This window comes from Clytia hemisphaerica, unplaced genomic scaffold (genome assembly GCF_902728285.1).
Source record: "Clytia hemisphaerica strain Z4C2 unplaced genomic scaffold, Clytia hemisphaerica genome assembly, whole genome shotgun sequence".
Taxonomy (NCBI): domain Eukaryota; kingdom Metazoa; phylum Cnidaria; class Hydrozoa; order Leptothecata; family Clytiidae; genus Clytia; species Clytia hemisphaerica.
In genome coordinates, this window is record NW_027104229.1 from 528489 (window position 1) to 548445 (window position 19957).

The 19957-nt window shown below is 33.9% G+C and overlaps 1 long non-coding RNA gene across 1 annotated transcript in view; it reads right to left on the bottom strand.

The window, feature by feature from the left end:
• LOC136815893 (uncharacterized) overlaps positions 1-19957 on the bottom strand; it is a 48681-nt gene that overhangs the window by 331 nt on the left and 28393 nt on the right. The window lies entirely within an intron of this gene.

The window sequence follows — 19957 nt, forward strand, 5'->3', positions numbered from 1 at the left end:
AGGGCTAGATGTCGTGCTTTGGCTGAAAAGTGTACCATATCTAGGTAGAAAATCCTACCTAGGCCACGTGACATTACAATAGGATTTCAACGCTTGACCAATCAGAAGCTTCACAGATTTTTGAAAACAATATCAACTATATTTCTTGCGCTATTCACTATTTTTGCCTGTGATGGCTTAAAACACGATATCTAGCCCTTCGGTCTTTATAAATCTGTGACTGAGACTCATTTCCACTGGTCGTCCCAGAGTGGAAAATTATACTTTAATTTTTGTCTTCATTGAAAATAATCTGATAAGCAAATCCTCACTGCAAAATATTGTGCTATTTTTCCATTCCCACTGAATTTTCAAATAATGGAATTCAAATCCCCAGCCATATAAAAAATGGGAATATCAATCCTCATCGAGTTTTGATCCGTTATTTTTAACCCTTACTGGCTGAAAAAATCCTACTGGGTCTGTGGGTCTTCCGACATACTTATCTAGATTAGAAGATAGAAAACCAAGCAAGCAAATTTTAGTTTTAAAAAGATACGGCACTTTTAAGGTTTAATTTTTAAGTGAATAAAGAAATCGAATAAAGGCTGACCTATGAAAAACTCCCGGGGGATATCTCCAGACCCTGGCCAGTGCCACGTCCCCGTATCCAATTTTGCGTAAGTGCCCCGTATCCAATTTTGCGTAAGTGCCCCCCCCCCCGGGATACTTTGAAGTCTCGATCATTCTCTTTTTACTAAATGACTAAATTGAACCAAAATTACACGAAAGGCAGATTTGAAAAAATTAACAATAGACGGACATTGCTTCGTGACATCCGACTAACACCAAACTGTCCGTAATTGGTATTTAGCAAAAATGGTCTTTGAAACTAAAGCCCATTTTTAGACAGGGTCCGCAAACATTATAGATATTTGGGTAGCCCGAAATTGCAACTTATTCTATTTAATGCATAGCGTTCCAAATTGAGCAAGACAGATAAAGTTAAATCTAGGAATAGAAATAGTCAAAAATAGCAGCATTCTTTTTTTGGAACTTGTTTCTTTGACCTTATCAGGACCTTATCACAAAAAATTAAAGTGAAATTCTAAAGTTATACTGATGACGTTAAATTGCAAAAGAACGACATACAGGCTAGCAAAATAAACAGCATACTACGTCTGAAGCTAAACTCTAACGTAATTTCGTTAGGATTATAGCATAACGAATTATATTTTTATTCGAGGATTACGTATCTATAGTACCGTAATTTCTCTAATTTAATACGACCAAAAAAATAATTATTTTGGAGGTGTCGCACTAATAATAGGAGGATATAAATTGCTCTGAATCTGGAATCTTTTTATCGTACTAATAATTAGAGGAAAAACTTTGTAAAGGCGCGCTAAATTGGAGGAAAAATAAAAAAGACAATTTTTTTTATTTTCTGTTTTTTGTTTCTTTCTTTTTTAAGCTTTTTTCTAACCCATATTTTCTTCTCTTTTCAAACTCTTCCAACTTTTCACGTGTCATCTGCCTCATTTGGGCGAAAAGATCAGCGTTCTCAGTCTTAAAAATAAAGCTTGCGGGAATTTCCATTCCTCCTTTAGGCAGGTCATGAGAGTATCTCCTTTCTCCTGTAATTTTCACCGACAATCCTCCTCCATTCTTGTAGACTGGGTTGAGAAAGCACACAAAGTTCTGTCAAACGACAAAGAGATGGTAGCCAGATCATTTGAAGTATGTGGCATCACAACAACTGATCCAAGCAAAGTGAGAAGTGGAGAATTCTACGAACAATGCATGGGTAATGCTAAAACTATCTTAGATTTAGAGGACGATGCCACTGAAAAAGACGATGACGATGACGACCCTTTTGAATTGTAAATAATATTTTTGAAAATTTGAAAAATTTGAAAGAACAAAACTAATCCTGAAAAAATCAGTTCGTACTATAATTAGAGGAAAATTTGAACTTTACCGTATTAAATTAGAGGAAAATCAAAAGTAGGTAAATGGGTGCTCGCACTAATAATTAGCGGATTTAAATTAGTTCAAAATGACGAAAATAATTTCCTCGCATTAATTAGAGGACGTATTAAATTAGAGAAATTACGGTAATGTGAATGTTATTTTGCCTCAAAAAGACGTAGGAAACCTACACAACACTACATCAACAAACGCGAGAGAGGGAAAAATTGAAATGATAGTGAAACAAGATAATATAAATTATGCGACGGGGGATTTTCCCATTTGCCTCTTTTTGTAGATTTAATTTAAAAACACATAAATTATAAACTGTGCTTTTTGTATTACATCATGGAGACATATTGTCTTTAAACCGGTGAATAACATAAATCAAATTCTTTCACCATCGTTGCTATAGTTTAAGAATAAATTATTCCCATCGGTCTTGCATCATAATAAGTCGTGCATAAAATATGCTAATTATGCAGTTTACATACAGCCAATAGTAACATAACGTTATATTGCTATAAGCAAGGAATTTTATCTAGAACTTGATCACATGATTAATAGTTGAAAGTCTAACTTTAGAAGTAGTCTCAATTACGTTGTTGTGTTGAAATAATTTCGTGATGTCATTCATATTGCGGTCAGTAATTTATGAAAATTTATGCGGGGTTTGTTTTTGTATAATTATGCAATCCCATGACGACAAGTGATGATAAGGCACAAAAGCGCTGCAATATCTATATATAAAGAAATTGGGAAAAATGAGATAGATTCATATGCAAGTCAACTATAGAAGAGTTCAGAACTAATGATCTTTCTCAGAACACATATTGCAAGAAAAGTCTGAGAAGTTTCAAGAAAAGTTTAAACAGAAGTCAAGTGCAAAGAAAAAAAGGTCATAACAATTCTAATTCGTGGAACTCGGAAAACAAAAGATTGTTGGTAAAACTATTAAAATTATCAAAATTCTTGGAAGATATTCACTACAAGAGAGTATAAAAACGCGCTGGAAAGGTTGCAGGAATCCAGAAGACAGTTTTTCAAAACTGGACATTGCACGGAGATGACCCTTTGTATTCAGATGACAAGTTACAATACATCGATTGGTGAATCTTATGGGAATGATACACCTTTACCGAATCGTTGCCGAGCGTTCTTACTGCAGCCTGCTAAAAAGATCAGCAGTTCAGTATGCACCGAGGTGATCGAAGAAGGTTTTGTAGACTATGGGAAAACGGTCCAGAAGCTTGGCCAAGAAATTCTATCTAAAGACACTCGTTCAAATTCCACTAAAATTGAAAGGGAAGGAAATACGAACTTTGACAAAAATGATATTGCTTACTGTACTGATATTAAACGATCATGCAACACGGAAGACGAACAGCAGCATCATCAGAAAGAGCTTAAAGCGCTTTCGCCAGCCCACGATTTAAACCTATCATCAACTACACCAATACACCAGGATATAAATCACGTAAATTCGAACAGACCTCACAGCGAGAATGAAAAAGAAGATATTATGGTAGAGGATGATGATGACGAAAATATAGACGTCGTTGGTGGTGTGGAAGATTGTATTTCTTGTCGATATGGACTTTATCAGCAGATGTCAGACCACTATTCAAATGACAATGTTTTATATAGAAATCAAAGATATTTCGAAGATAATATGAGAAATTGGAGTTCTGGTAAACGTCGACGATCTTCATGTTCAAGTGATGATGATTCATACGGCCCTTCACTTCCAAAACGGCCCGTACCAAGACATTCGCCGCCAGTTTCTTCACCAGTAGTTACCAGTCCTCGATTGGAGGCTAGATCAGACATTGGTCATGATAAGGGTATGTTTATATCTGCTTTTAATGTTTATTCGAGAGCAAAATCTGCTGTTGAAATTAAAGTTGAGGATAATGAGGATGTGGATGGTTTATGTATTCGCTCCAGTAGTGCCGACAATGTTTTCAAAACATACCCTACTTCAACAAACTGTTCAAAAGGATTGGTTTTCTCTAACCAAGGAATAGAGAAATATTTCCCTGAAAATGTCCAGCGTTTAAATAATGTGGCCGATAACTTGAACAATGAACAACAACGGTCGAAATTATCAAGCTATTTCATTAAATCATGCAGTAATAGTCCGGAAACTGTTAACGAGATCGACCAACGGAATCAAGATAATTATAGCCAAAACAGGGGACAATTCTTGTTAGAACATGGTCAAAAACTCTTTGAAAACCGATTGTCAAATTCTGGGAATATGGTTGATCATGATGAGATAAGGGGACTTGGAACGAGTATCAAAGAGGAAAACGAGATTAAGAAGGAAGTGTTAGCAGAGGATAATGATAATCACGAGGACGAGATTCTCGAAGAGGAGGGGGCAATCCCAGAATGCAATAAAAAGAAGCGAAATAAGGAAGCTTCAAAACAGTACCGAGAAAAACGGAAAACAGCTATCAAGGAAGTCTTCGAAAAACAACGAGAATTAGAACAAAAGAATCAAAAACTGAGAAAACAATTACGTGAAATGGAACAAGCGAGTGAAGAAATGCAAAAATTGTTTGCCAGTCATATAAAATCTAAAGACATGATCAAACAAGAAATAGTCAAATTGTTGAGTCGATCTAATGATACGACTGATTTACAAAGTGAAATTTCTGTCATGCAAAAAATATTCCAACATGTGGCGAATGGGAAATCGAGCAAAGGTTGTGTTGAAAAAGCTATTTATGAAGTTCTAGGTGAAGTCATTCATTAAAACTTGTATTATTAATCCTTTTCTATTTTTTGAGAAATTTTTGTTAAGAATTTAAAAAAAATCTTAATCATTATTTTTTAAGAGTGCAATTTATAAAATAATTCTTTATCATACAAAAGCTAAATTAGCAGTTTTTTGGTAAGCAAAATTTGCATCGTTTATTATGTTCAATATTTGAGCCCTAGAGTAGATTTTAATAATGTTGTAAAAAAAGATATTGTTCATGTAATTATAAATAAAAAACATTTTAAGGGTATAGGTAACATATTTTGTTTGTAAATTTTATCTTCATCATTTTGTTGTAAATAATTATTTTGTATTATATTTAACACTAGAACAAAATTCTAGACAGAAAAAAAATAAATTGAAAAGAATCTAAGGTTTAAAATAACCAATAAAATTTCAATGTCTTCTTTTACTTTTAGTTTATGTTGAGTTTATGAAAGCCATCTAAAGTTTTTGGCTTGAAGCTTTTAAGAATATTTTTTGATATGGAATTTCATTTCAATTTTTACTGATGATGGTGATCGGAAGACACAGAAACGCCTAAAATATATGTTTTAAATTTTATCCAAATAAAATGAAAACGCTTCTGTGCATGAACTTCACGTTGAAAATATTCAGGAGGATCAATCAATTTAATTAGTTTTTTAATATATGTTCTTATTTTCAGCATTTGTAGATTAATCTTTTTGCGATTTTCAAAGTCTTTCAAAGTTTTCGAGTCCTCAGATAAGCCTTATAATGCTTATACAATGTTCTTAATTTTTTGAGCTTAAAAAACTTATAAAATATTTTATACTTCCTTCTTGTACTTTTTTCAATTTAGGGTAGAAAATTCTGAGAATAGTAGTCTGTTTAAAAAAAGAACATAATAAGAACAATTTCATAGGTTCAAAATGTAAACAAAGCACTCGACAAAAAATTTGTAATTTTAAAAGTGTTTTTGGTTATATGATGATAAACTACATTTGATAACCGAAATAATGATAAAATTTATTTCGAAGAAAGATACCTCACACGACATACCACATAGACCTACTCATAAAAAAAAATCAAGGGAAATTTCACTGAGGTAAGCATTGTGTTATACAAATAAGGCCATTTTTTAGGCCTTAAAAGACCATTTGATAACGTGCCCCAGATAAAGCTGTGTCAGCTACTTGACAATTGCAAATTATGTCATCTTAAGATATAATAAAGTAAAATTCTACACAGTCGACACTAATTTGGTGACGTTATGTAATTTAGCTTTTCCTTTTATAAAAAACTGATTTTTCTAGAAACTTTCCTAAGGAATGGCCTTATATTGATTACTTTGCATACCTAAACGAAAATCTGGTCCAGACCTTCATTTTATTGTGAATCAATTAGATTTTTATTGACTACTAGATTATGAAGAGTTTTTCTTCGAAACAAAATTTACAAAATTTCGTCTGCACGTATATGAGGTTTAGTAAAGATAAAACATGAATGAATGCAAAGATTCAATTGTTTTGCTTAATGCATTTTTTGGGATTTCTTCTATTGGACATTTTATCAGATTCTGAAAGGAAGCATTGTCCATTATGTTTTGATATTTCTAATGTTCTGGGGATAAGTTTTTGAACAATTTGAGGATATGAAAAATACTTTCAAATCTCAAGTATCGATGGGATGAATTTCGATCCAAACATATTATTTGAAAACTTCTGGGAATAAGACTTTGGAACAATAAATCACAGTGGTGTAAAATAACAGTAATCTTTTCAAATGAATTGAATGGATTTTTATAAGAACACTAAAATCTTTAGAGCATCGGATGTTCTTAACTTTTTGAGTTTTAAGCCAGAAGATATGTTCTTAACACGTTTTTATTTTCACCTTTTTTGTGAGTATTTTAGTCCATTTTCCTAAGAAATTGGGTGTTTTAGAGTCAGAAAAACTATTGGCTTTTATTTACTTTGATTTATTCTTATAAAAAATGTGTACTTTTGCAATCGTATGCTTTTGGAAATAACCAAAAATATTGAAATTATGCGAAATAAACTCTTCTGGTTCTTATGATAGACATGCCACGTTTTCTAAATGAAAAAACCTTTGTTTAGCTAATTCTGCTGATGTCATCAAAGTAATATAATAAAACGAAATAAACTCGTGACTCTTCAAATCATGCTGAGCTCATCATAAATTAGTCAACCAAAAACTTTGCAATCATCTGCGTAGGAGGGTTGATGTAATCAATACTTCCTTAAAAGGAGTGTTACAGCACTCCCCCACACCTAATTTGACTCACACGTGGGTGGGATGTGATTTATTAAACAACCGCATTACATAGTTTCACATGAGCTGAACTGACTCAAAATGGTTCGGAAAGCACAAATTCTTTGATTCGTAATGTACATATCACTTCTATTACAAAGAAGCCTTCCGAAAAGCACCTATAAAAAATCTTACAAAAAAAACTAATTCAACAGAAACCCTTCAAAGAATATCGTCAGCTTTGTACTTTGAAATACATGCTAACAAATACCAAAATTTCAAACAGCACAGTCTGACTAGCATACCGACCCACAAAAGTTAATATCAAACATGAATCTTCTCAAATACAAAAAGTTAAATGAAATCGAATTAAATAAATTAAATAAATAATTTTTACATTTTTACATTCTTACAGTACACCGTCTCTCAAATCGACCCTTTACAATGCACTTGAAATTTTTACCCTTAGCACGGCCGATAGGTCAATTACCTCAAGTGCTGCAAGGCCCCGGGTCCACACAAGTACAAAGGTAAGTCTTTCTCAAGTAGCATAAGTGTCAACTATACATATACTATCTGTTGTCGGAGACAATTTCAATCAAATTTGAAATTTTCTAAAGATTTCCTCGTGTTTTTTAGTTCCTAGATAACCCAGATAAAGTTCTAATGTACCTTAAAATATAAAAACATCGGTAAAGAAATATATCAAGCTTTTGCTTTATTCTCTGTAATACTTTTGCCCACATCAAAGTTCTTTTCTTGGTACGAGGTCTATAAGATTCAATTAGAGTAAGATTTTAATACATATTTTTTATAAGAATGTCAAAGTTTTTTTGAAGATTTCGGCTGTTCTTAACATTTTGAGTCTTAACACTAAAAACTTTCCCAAACTTTTTTATTTTCACTATTTTTTGGGAGTATTTTCGTGTAATTTCCGAAGAAATCGTGTGTTTAAGAATCCGCAAAGCCTCATGTTTGTTCTTATGAAAAACTTGCTCAGAGCTAGCAAAAACAGTTTTTTCAACGTACATCAGATGGGGGTTTAATGCCAGCTAAAATAATATTGTATACTTTGAGCATCATTTACAGAACCTTGGGGTCTTCAAAAAGTTCAGAACAAAACTTAGTATCATTTCTATTATGACAGTTTTGAGGAAATTTGACGAACTTTGAGATATCTGTCAAGAGAAGCAGAGCCCATTATCAAATAGGGTTAATTCTAAGAATTTGATGCAGGAATAAATAAACTGTTCAAACACACAGCTATCAACCTCAAATTTTTTTAATCTATGGGCACTCTTAGCAACAAAAGAAAATGTTCATCGAGTTCTAAGAAACCCGTTAAAACCGCTTCCCTCTTGACAGAATTTTCCCACCCATGGCAACCCTGACATTGTACAATACCATGTTCTCGTTCAAGTCGTTTGCATTGGATTTATCTCCGGTGGCAGTAGATTTTCATTCTTGCAGCGTGCTTAGGGTTTTTCTCCCCGAGCGACGCGTTGAGACTCACGACCCGAAGGCATATTCGTTATTTTCTATACAGACCGTCATCTTGATCAAGGTTTAGTTAGTATTCTAACGGAATCCCCCTTAAAAAGTCTGTTATTTAAAAACAGTGTTCAAAATCCGGCCTTTTTCGGGTGCTTCCGTTAGGAAATATGTGTCATTTTGCCTTGGGTAGTCTAGATTTACTAAACCTTTAAAGAAAGTTTATCTAACATACATATAATGTCCACCATTTAACGTTAGAAGAAAATCGCAAACTGGGGAAGTCAAACAATTTTTGACACTCCTTAATTATTTAGATCTAAGCATCTGTGTTAGATAGTGAACTAATTCTGAGAATTCTATTCATACTTAAGCGACACAGTATACAGTAAATAGTAGATGACGCAGATGAGATGGAGTTTTTTATAAGATACTTTAATAATTGGTCATTTGAAGTAATAAAAATGATGCGTTCTTTAGAACTTTTTTATTACTGGTTAACGACCAACCAAATCAAATAAGAGCTTGTAAAAACTCCATCTCGTCCCTAGATGACGTGACATATTCACGTGATGCAGCTACAAACATTATTCAACTTTAGTCCATTAGAGAGTCAGCGTCAGTTCGTTGTCTCTCGTCATTGTTTTTACGTTCATCGAACGTTGTATTGAAGATGTTATGTACTCTCTAGGTGTGAAGTATCATTTTTATTTCGAAAGTTTATTTTGATCTTTACATAAGCATTGGCGTTTTGTTAGGGCTGGCAGACAGCTACGCAAGGCAAAGGGTTTGACGATCATTAATTTAGGCGCCCTTTTCCAACTTAGCCCCAAAAAACGACAGTTTTTTCGTATTAGGGGATCATGGTGATTAAGTGATTTGTGCCAAAGGGCTTTCTCATTCCAGCAAATTCCGCCAGTCCAAAAGACGAAAATATTATTTCATGCACATGCGCATGTTAGAGAGCGTCTTTAAGGCACCGACAAAGCACAAATCGAGTAAGAGCTCTCTGTCTCTCACAAAAGTTTGTTTTACAGTGGTTTCAATCTCGTCGGTTGTCAGCTCTCGTCAGTTCTCGGAATTGGGAAATCTGGTGAACCTTAAATGATTGTTGTCAACACGATCAAGGTTTGAAAATAACTATATGGGAAACTATTTGGGCTCAGAGAATTATACACCATTTGTCAATGTTTTTTTATCTATCCATACCAAACATCCTCGCCCTCGTGCCTTCTACTAAGCGCCAACACCATGATTTTGAAAATCTGCGCTGCCATTCTATATATATTAAAAGAACATACAAATTTTAGAAGGAAGTGTATTCATTTCAATATGACTCAGTCATTAGTCATTAGGAAGCCCGCCTAGTGGACCTTCAATCCACACAATCACGCAAATTTTTTCCCCAAATTCATGCACTCAAGCATTTTTTTTTTGTAATTCAAGCTATTTTTGTTCACGCAATCCTTTCCAATTCACGTATTCACGCAAGTGAAAAAGCCCATTAACGCATTCACGTAAACCGCTGGGGGGGCATTAGGGCATCTAATAATAGGGCATCATCTCACCCGGGTATCTAAGGTAATCCCCAATGGCCCTACAGAGTACTGTAAAAAACAATGGTAAAATGTAGATACATATCACAAAAATATCATTTTTGACTTTTGGCAGAGTCATTCCGGTATATAAATAAACAGGTGCTATATGATCCAAACATACAAAAAATTTGTGCTCAGACGTGTAGTAAATCGGGGAAAAACATAAACAAAAATAAAAACGTGAATTTTAATCTATAATTCGTTGTCTCTCGGAATTAAAAATAGCATGACATACCACATTTGTTCAAATATTGCCGTTGTCAAAACTTTTGGACAAACTATGTAATATTAAACAAGTGGGAGTCTGTCAATAAACAAACGCTATGTGCCCTTTTCCGATGAACGTGCAACATATTTGAATCTTTGTCCAAGTCTTTTTTATAAGAACATTGAAGCCTTATGATGTTCTTAACTTTTTTGGTTTTAAGCCTAAAAATGTTCTTAAAATGTTTGTATTTTCATCATTTTGTGGGTATGTTTACCTATTTTCCTAACAAATTGGCTGTTTTAGAGTCCACCAAGCCTTAAAATGTTCTTAACATTTATGTCATCGAAGCCTTATGTTTTATGTATAGTTTGTTCTTATATAAAAAAACGTGTAGTAGACCTTAGAGAATTTAAAACACCCCTGTGTTACAGACCCGGTGGACCCCCCACCCCGGTGGAAAAATAGGCCAAAAAATCGTCCCCGGTGGAAAAGATATCCTACAATTTCAACCCCACTGCGAAATTGCTCTATGATTTTATCCCCATTGAAAACTGAATGTAAAAGATTGCACTCCAAAACCATCCCCACTGAAATTTTCGAGCTGGAAACAATAGATTTTCTATCCCCATTGGCATTTTGATAGAAATTTTCATCCCCACTGAGGGAAAAGTTCTACCGGGGCACTGAGGCAGGGGTGTTTTAAAGATACAGTCGTCTCTCTAGTTCGATCTTCAAGGGACCAAATATTTTATTCGAATTAGAGTAAGATTTGAATTATAAAGAGTAATTTAAAGTACCATGTACTTTCCAGTTGATGGGGCCAATATTTTAGTTCAAATTACAGAAAAATTCGAATTAGAGATAGTTGACGTGATAAAGAAAGGAGGTGCACTGCTATGCTGACAAAGAAGAATAATGAAAAGAATTTCTCAATTTCACTCATGCTTACGAGTAAGATTATGTATCTAGAGCCTTAGTATTAAGATATACAGTGTGTCAAAATATAAAATTGCGCATAAATCATGACGATTTTACTTGGGACACAATGTAGTATGGGATCTTTTTGGATTAAAACAACTCGACAATACATGCCTCCTGCTGGCACATAATAAGTTTCCACCAAAGTAATTATTTCTGTTTTTCTTGGAATACATAAGATACGGAAAAAGAAAGTTAAGTTAAAAAATACAAAAAATCTATTTTAAGACAGGATTTTATTTGGATGAAAATTTGATCTTTCTGTTTTTGTTATTTTTGGGAGATTGACATAGTATGTATGACAAAAAATTGTTTATTTCTTTGATTTGAAGATGCAATTTTCCCAGGCTTCCTGATTGACATGATGACAAAAAATCTTGACCTTCAGTTTTATCTACACGTTTTTTTATAAGAACAAACTACATAAGAACATAAGGCTTCGATTGCCAAAATGTTAAGAACAAGTTAAGAACATTTTAAGGCTTTGCAGACTCACACCCGATTTCTTAGGAAAATGGGCAAAAATGCTCGAAAAATGGTGAAAATAAGAACATTTTTAGGCTTGAAACTCAAAAAGTTAAGAACATCTAAAGGCTTCAAAAATTTTGGATGTTCTTATAAAAAAAACGTGTACTCGGCAGATTTTTTGTCCAACAAGATGACAACACTTTGACCTTTGTAAGTTGGAATAGACGATATCGGCTTAACGAAATTCTCTCCGAATGATTACCCATGATGCATTGCGCAAAAAAATTCAGTAAGTCAATATTGTCCGTGAATTTTTTTGCGCAATGCATCATGGGTATTCATTCGGGGAGAATTCGGAAAGCCGAGATCGTCTATTGTAACAATATGTGTCAAAATTAGAGACATGGTGATGCATGTTGTTTTAACTTATACATTATACCATATTATGGCTTAAAAAACTTTCCAAACATTTCTATTGATATTGAATAACAGGATGACATATGTAAATTTTGACGGGATTAAGTTTCAGTTTTACAAAACTAAAAAGTGCGTAAAATGATCTCACCCTTATCTTCTTTTAACACAATCAAAAGCCGCATAAATATAGCATCAGGGAAGTTCCCTAGCGAGACTTGTCCACATCAGTCCCATAGATCTGCTGAGGCACAGCATCAACAACAACTATATAGATTAACACCGGGGATTAACATTTATAACATAAAATTGAAAAATATAAAAGACACGATTAGACGTAGGGTGTGGTGGTTCGGGACGAACGGGGGTTCTGATTTCCGAAACACCGAACAATTTTGTTGTGATTTCCCGTTTTCTTTGACCTTTGACCTTTTTGCCGAAAACCGAAAAATGTAAGAACGAAATGGAGATCATCATTACCGAGATTAGGACACGTACAAATAGGTCGTTTTTTGATATGTTTCCGAAATACCAAATAGATTTTATAAGATTATCGAAATTCCAAAGTATATACAGAATACTGAAATCTTGTACGCCCCAATATTTTTCCAAGTTATAAAAAAGGCAGAATGGACTTTGATAAATAGTGATCACTTTTACTATTAGTGTCATGGTAAATTTTTTAAACATTTAAGAGATGTTTTGATACCTAGGAAATTCTTATATAGTGGAGTCTCTATAACTCGAATAAGCACGGGGAAAAGAAATTGGTTTGAGTTTAGGAGTAAGGTTGACTGAAGGGACCATAGCACTTGTTCTAATAAAGAAAACAATCGAGTTGTGGAGGTTCGAGTTAATGAGATTCAGCTATATATCATAAAAATCTCAACCTATCAACAAGTTTTCCAAGATTTTTCATAGAAGTCAAGTTCTCCTCAAAGCGAATAATTAACGTTCTAAAGGAACCCAGCCGGCACACAACGTCAAAACAACGTCCATTTGACATTCATAACGTCCAAATAACGTTATTTAAACGTTAAAACAACGTTGCGTGCCAGCTGGGAAGAATAACACATTCTAAGTAATTGATCTGATAAAATTGAATTCCTGATTAATTCAAAATATGGCGGCTTTATTGATATGTAGTAAGATTAGTTGTCATGGAAACTTTAATTGACCTTATTTACTTTTACTCAGAAATAAGTAGAAGTGATCCAAGCCATGAGCCAACTCACTTATATCGTAGAAAAAAGCATTAAAAGAAGATAAACTTGTCTCCTAGTGTCCAGAGCCAAAGGTGATAGCGAATCTAAATCATCACATCCTCATTTGTCATAAAATGACACCAATATACTTTATGATCAAAGTCCAGAATGATTTTTTTAACTTTCACTTTGGTATTGAACTTTCAAAATTTCCCTTAACGAGTATTATATTTGTTACACATCATTTTTGGCAAAGTCATTTAAGTCAGCATTTTACAATGAAATCATCTCCTAGAAAGGATTCTTGAAGAAATTTCGATATCTCCATCGGTGCTTGGATCAGAATGTGGATTATTCTCGTAGTTTGACTCCAGTTCTTGATCCTTTGTTTATTGAACCATTAAATCAACGCCCACATAGAATCCATGGCATTAATATATAACGTTGTATGGACGTCAAAAGAGCGTAGTGTTCCAGGTTCGGGGGGAGGGTCACTCAAGGAAAACGACCTACCGTATGTGCGGCCCTTAAGGGTCCCTCTTCCAAGCTTCCCAAAGTTCACTGTAAGGGTTGAAATGATCAAAGATGAGAAAAAGTGCAGCACTAAGGGTGTAAAATTTGGAAAATCTACCCTTTCAATATTTTGCCTAAAATTGGTCAAAAAGCTTCAAGAAAATGTACCCTAAGGATCGATTTTTCGCCAAAATTTACTCAAATTTGGCTAAATTTTCTCTGCACTGAATGTGTCCGCTTTAAAAGGCCTAATTTTGGGCCGTACGTACGGTCGTTTTATAAATCAACTGTCCCACCCAGGGTTCCAGGGGAAGGCTTATCGGTAGGATAACACAACATGATACAGCCTGAACTTCTCACAGATCCATATTGTTAAGTAGATCAAGGTCAGAAATTTTTGAAAGCACGAAAATGGTTGTAACTTTGAAATTTCCCAATTACTAACTAGTATTATTGTTGTTCAAAAATTATTTTTGGCAAAATCATCATGGGGAGGGATTGTTCATTTCCAAGGACAACAATCAGCAGATTCAAAAAATCAAAAGTTTATTCATGACAAGCAATCAAATAACAAGTACTCGTATTGTATTATATACACGTTTTTTTATAAGAACAAACTATATTAGGACATAAGGCCTCGAGCGACCTCGAGGGCCAAAATATTAGGAACAAGTTAAGAAAATTTCAAGGTTTTGTGGACACCCAATTTCTTAGAAGAATGGAGAAAAATGATGAAAATAAGAACATGTTTTTAAGAACTTTTAGGCTTAAAACTCAAAAAGTTAAGAACATCCGAAGGCTTCAAGAATTTTGTATGTTCTTATAAATAACGTGTATTATATTTAATGTCATGAAAAGTTTTCGAAAAAAAAAAAAATGACGAATCAAAAATTGACTGATTAATACTTGAAAGTAAACCTATATGGGTCAGAGTAGAAAAAATATTATCCCATTTAAAAGTATTGGAAATGTTTCACTATTGCATTGAGAAAAATTGGAAAGATCAGGAACATTTTCTCTAGAAACTGAGTTTCGAAGTAGGAATGAGAAAAGAAGAAGAAATAATTTTCTAGACGTTTCAAATTAAAAAATACTGATGCACTATAATAACCGTATTTTGGTGATTTATTCATGATACACGTTTTATAAGAAGAAACCATGTAAGAGTAAGGCTTCGGTGGCAAAAATATTAAGAACAAGTTAAGAACGTTTTAAGGCTCTTAAAACACCCATTTTCTTGGTGAAATGGACAAACATAATCATAAAATGGTGAAAATAACAACATGGTAAGAACTCTTAAGTTAAGAACACCCGAAGCCTTAAAAAAATGTTCTTATAGAACGAAAACGTGTATCATGGTGAAATGAATAATAAGTATGGTTTAAACTGTGAATTCGAATTGAAATCCTAGATGACAGTTGACAAATTAACAACCGATCAGAATCGAGCAAAAAAATAATACACCTTTTTTTTAAGGATATACTTTCTAAGAATATTTATGATTAAATTGGCCAAAAAATTAAGAATATGGAATTTGGAACCTAAGAATGCCATTTTTAGAACATTTTACCAAATTAAATTGCCAATTATTCCCCAGCAATGCTAACAAGATTGCACGAAAAATGCCAAATTTTTGCTTCACGTGTGTATCACATGCTAGATCTTTGGCTTTGTTTGGATCCAAAGTTAAGAATAACGTAAAAATATTTCAGGATGATTTTTCCCGAAAAGTTTAGAATATTCATGATGAGTTGAAAAAACACCATTGTTATAGAAAAAAAGCTTGTAGCCTTTTGAAACTTGGACAACCACGGGCATGATTTGACGATTCAAATCAAACCATAAAAAATCTCGGAATTGCATCCATTATTCATTATTAAGCAATTTACAATTAATTATGATTCGAAATCTCCGAACAAAGCGCAAATTGTCATTCCCAGAAAGATGGAAACTGATAAATGGTTGATGATTGGACCTGCCTATATTATTTTCAAAAGACTACAACGTGATGGTTAGTAATTTGGCATATACTTTTTCCATAATTGGCATTTTCCGTTTTTCTTTTTCGCGTTAAGTGTTTTTCTTTGAAAAACAAATTAAAAACGGTGGAAATAGATGATTGACGAGGTTATTTTCAAAGAAAGTATAACTAGTCCTAATGGATAGAAAACGGCCTCTTTCCACATGTACGGTCGTCAAGGAATATCATCATTTCACCAGGACGGCCCGAATTTTCTCCGATGAGCAAGATTGAAGACAGATGATAAGGATAAGGAAAAAAAAAGCATGCCCAGCTATGATTGAACCAGCGAAAGTGTAAACAAAGTTATAAACTTTCATTTTTTGAGAGAAAAATATAAGGGAAGGGAATGAATACTAAGGTCGTTACATGTGTAGATTCATTTTTCGAGCCTCTGCGGTACACTCCCAGCTGGCGCACAACGTTGTTTCAACGTCCATCTAATGTTCATAACGTCCATATAACGTTAGATGAACGTTGAAACAACGTTGTGTGCCAGCTGGACTCTTTTAGTTGGTAAGGGTAATAGTTCCCAGGTGCAGGCTCCAAGTTGAAGAGCTTTCAAAAATTAATTAAAAATACTTTTTTTAAAGGTTCTTTTTCAAGGATCTTAAAAATTAAATTATAGCATGCAAAATGTCCGAAAAAACAATCAAAATTTAAGAACAGTCGAAAGCTACAAATTTTTTTATTATTTACTCCTAATGCTTCTCGAATGAACCACTCCCAAAAAGCGATAAACCACTCCTAGGAGTGGTTAGATGATTCACCCAGAAAATGTAAGGAAGGTTGGGGTTTCATTATTACAAGATACGAAAACAGTTACGATTTCAGTTATCAAAACAAACAAGTAACAATAAACTGTATATTGATAAAGAAACTTTTTTCAAGATTTGAATATTGACAGATGATGGTTAAGGAAAAACTTAAAGACAAATAAAACCCGCTAACCCCTGCTTTTAGGTTCTAGACTTTTAAAGCTATACACTTATTTCAAATTTTATGTAAGTTCATAGCCCTGTGTTGTAAGACTTTTCGACAGCCTTTCGATTGTTTTCACAGTCGGCCTGATCGGTTATTATTACAATGAATGGAAGGCACATAAAAGCCCGGGGGGGGGGGGTACTAGGGCAAAATGGGTTACGGGGATGCACCGCTGGTCAGGGTACCTTTTTACCTACACGAGTCCCAGGTAGGGTCGCAAAACCACCAAAGTAGAAAAATCAGTCCCTGGTAGGGTGCCTTTTAGGAAATTTGGGGAAAAAGTAGAACATTTTGGAATTTCAGCCCCATTCAGGGTCACTTTTTTCGCAGATTTCGGCAAAATTTTTGAAAAAACGAGTCCCACGTAGGGTCCTTTTTCGAACCTCAGCGGAGCACCCCCGTCGGTCGGCAAGGGTAATACCGGGTATAAAAAGACGCCAGACCAAGCCTCCTAGTCTCTTACGAAACTAACGTTACAAAACTCGACATGCAATTTTGAACTTTCAGGCCATCATGTTTAAGTCATTTTTAACTGTTTGTTTTGTGTGGCTAGGTCATGATCGTAAGTGAGAAGGCAAAAAGTGACAAGATCAAATATTTCGCTTACTCAGAGCTGGCAAACTTTACTGTGATATTACACGTTTTTTCACAAGAACAATAAAATATATAAGAACATAAGGCTTCGATGGCCAAAATGTTAAGAACAAGTTACGAACATGTTAAGGCTTTGCGGGCTCTGAAACACCGATTTCTTGGGAAAATGGTGAGAATAAGAACATGTTAAGAACATTTGAAGGCTTTGCAGACCGTAGAAAAACACCTATTTTCTGAGGGAAATGGACAAAAATACTCATACTAATGGTGAAAATAAGAACATCTTTAGAGGAAAATTTTGAGGCTCGAAACTCAAAAAGTTCAAAACATCGAAGGCTTTAAAAATTTTGAATGTTCTTATAAAAAAACGTATATACGATCTACTAATTTGCTATGAATGGAAGACTTGCTAATACTGATTGCAAAATCGTTGCTTCAAGGTTTCTTTCAGCAGGAATGTTTTGGGTGATTTACGCGACATTGAAATAATTGAGACCAAAATTCTACGAAAATCAAAACATTCAGTTTTTCATATCTCGCTTAAACGGAAGCAGTTTCAACTTTCACGCAAATTGCATTTTTGTTGTAATAGTATGACATTGTGTGGTTTTTCATATACACGTCTGTTTCTAAAGATTACACGTTTTTTTTTATAAGAACAAACTATATAAGAACATAAGGCTTCGAGGCCCAAAAATTTAAGAACATTCTAAGAACATTCTAAGGCTTTGGAGACTTAAAAATATGCATTTTCTTAAGAAATTACATCAAAATGCTCAAAAAATGCTGAAAATAAGAACATTTTAAGAACATTTTTAGGCTTCAAATCCAAAAAACTAAGAACATCCGAAGGCTTCGAAAATTTTTGACGTTCTTATAAAAAAAAAACGTGTAGTCAGTTGCATATCTCTTAAACTTTTGCCAATCGTTTATCTGATCGTTCAATTAAGACTTTGATCTCTCATAGAGATAAAGTTAGTTTTGCACAAAAATGATTTTGTTAGCAAACGACGTGATGAGTCCAGGGGATGAGGGTAGTGTTAATGCAATAGCAATAAGCAAAAAAAATTTAGTTTCATATGATCATATTTCACTTGATCAATGACACAACAAATCATAGTAACAGTATAGAGCTCGGGTGACATGATAAAATTGTTTTGAAATATAGTATGAACCTTGAATTTCGCCAACTCACACGATGAGACAGCCAAAAATATCTTGAACTTTGGACAAACAAAGCCCGCAGAGTATATGGAAATATTTTCCCAAAGAGACTTTTGTCGTATGTTTAAAAATCAAAACGATCAAAATGGATGCTCTTTTTCTAAGGTTATGTTCGCACGTTTCGATTCCGTTTTGCGAAACAAAATGAAGCAATTATATTGGTTACATTCAAGTTTTACGTCACTTCTAACCAATAGAATGGCTTCATTTCGTTTAGGAGCGAAACGGAACTGCCACCTGCGAACATTGGGGCCTTTTTAAAATGTCTAACCGGGATCAAATAAAGGGCTACATTGTAATGTATCCCCTAAATAGTATTTGTTTATCTAGAGGTCTAAGGAATCAAAACAAGTCAAGAAATCAGAATTATATACTCCTCCTGACAACAAAAACTTTCTCATTTTTTGTGAGTTTTCTTTCAAAGCTGTTTTTTCACCTTTAACTCACAGGCTCATAAATACACCTTTTCGACCGTAGTGGCCCGGTCAGGCGCGTGTCACTTTATCATTTAATTTGCCACCCTAAACTCGATCCAATCCTTTTTTTACACTTTTTTCTATTGTTTTTAGGTGCGAAAAAAGACTGGGCTGTCCACGCGGCAATTGGCGGCTACGGTCGAAAAGGTGTATTATAAGAAACTTAATTATTTCTTAACGTTAGATGAATGGATGAAGTTAACGTAAAAATAATGTGGTGTGACAAATGGACTAGGTGAGGGTGCGGTTCCAAAAGAAAAAGAAAAAGGTAACAAGTGATACTTTTATGGACCTACCTGGTTATGCATTTAACACATTTATAATTGATATCTACGTGACGTGACCATTAAACAATCATTCAGAACACAAATAGTGACGATCTATTAAAATAAGTCGTTTGTTTCTTATAAAAAAACGTTTAGAAACCAAAATTTCATGCTCTTGAAATATTCTTTCATATTCAAGACTTTGTGAGCAAAAACAAACATCTATCTCATCAAAAAATTGAGTAATTTGGCTAAGAACATTGATGTATGCTTATTAATAGTGATTCTTATAGATAAAGATGCGTTTTTTTGAGCTGAAAAATTCTTCTTTTACAAAAATCTGCTTCAGCCATCTTTTACCTACTTTCATGCAAAAAATCAGAAAAAATTAATGATCCAATTTTTCACAAAGTCCAAAAAACCCTTTTTTAGCCGTTTTTTGGGCCAAATTTGCCCAAAAACATTTTCTTTCGAAAATCGGGCTCCGTTACATTCGAGGGTTTATAGTTATGCATGTTTGTGCAATAAATCATAAAGAATGAAAGAGCCAATCTCGAGAAACGCTA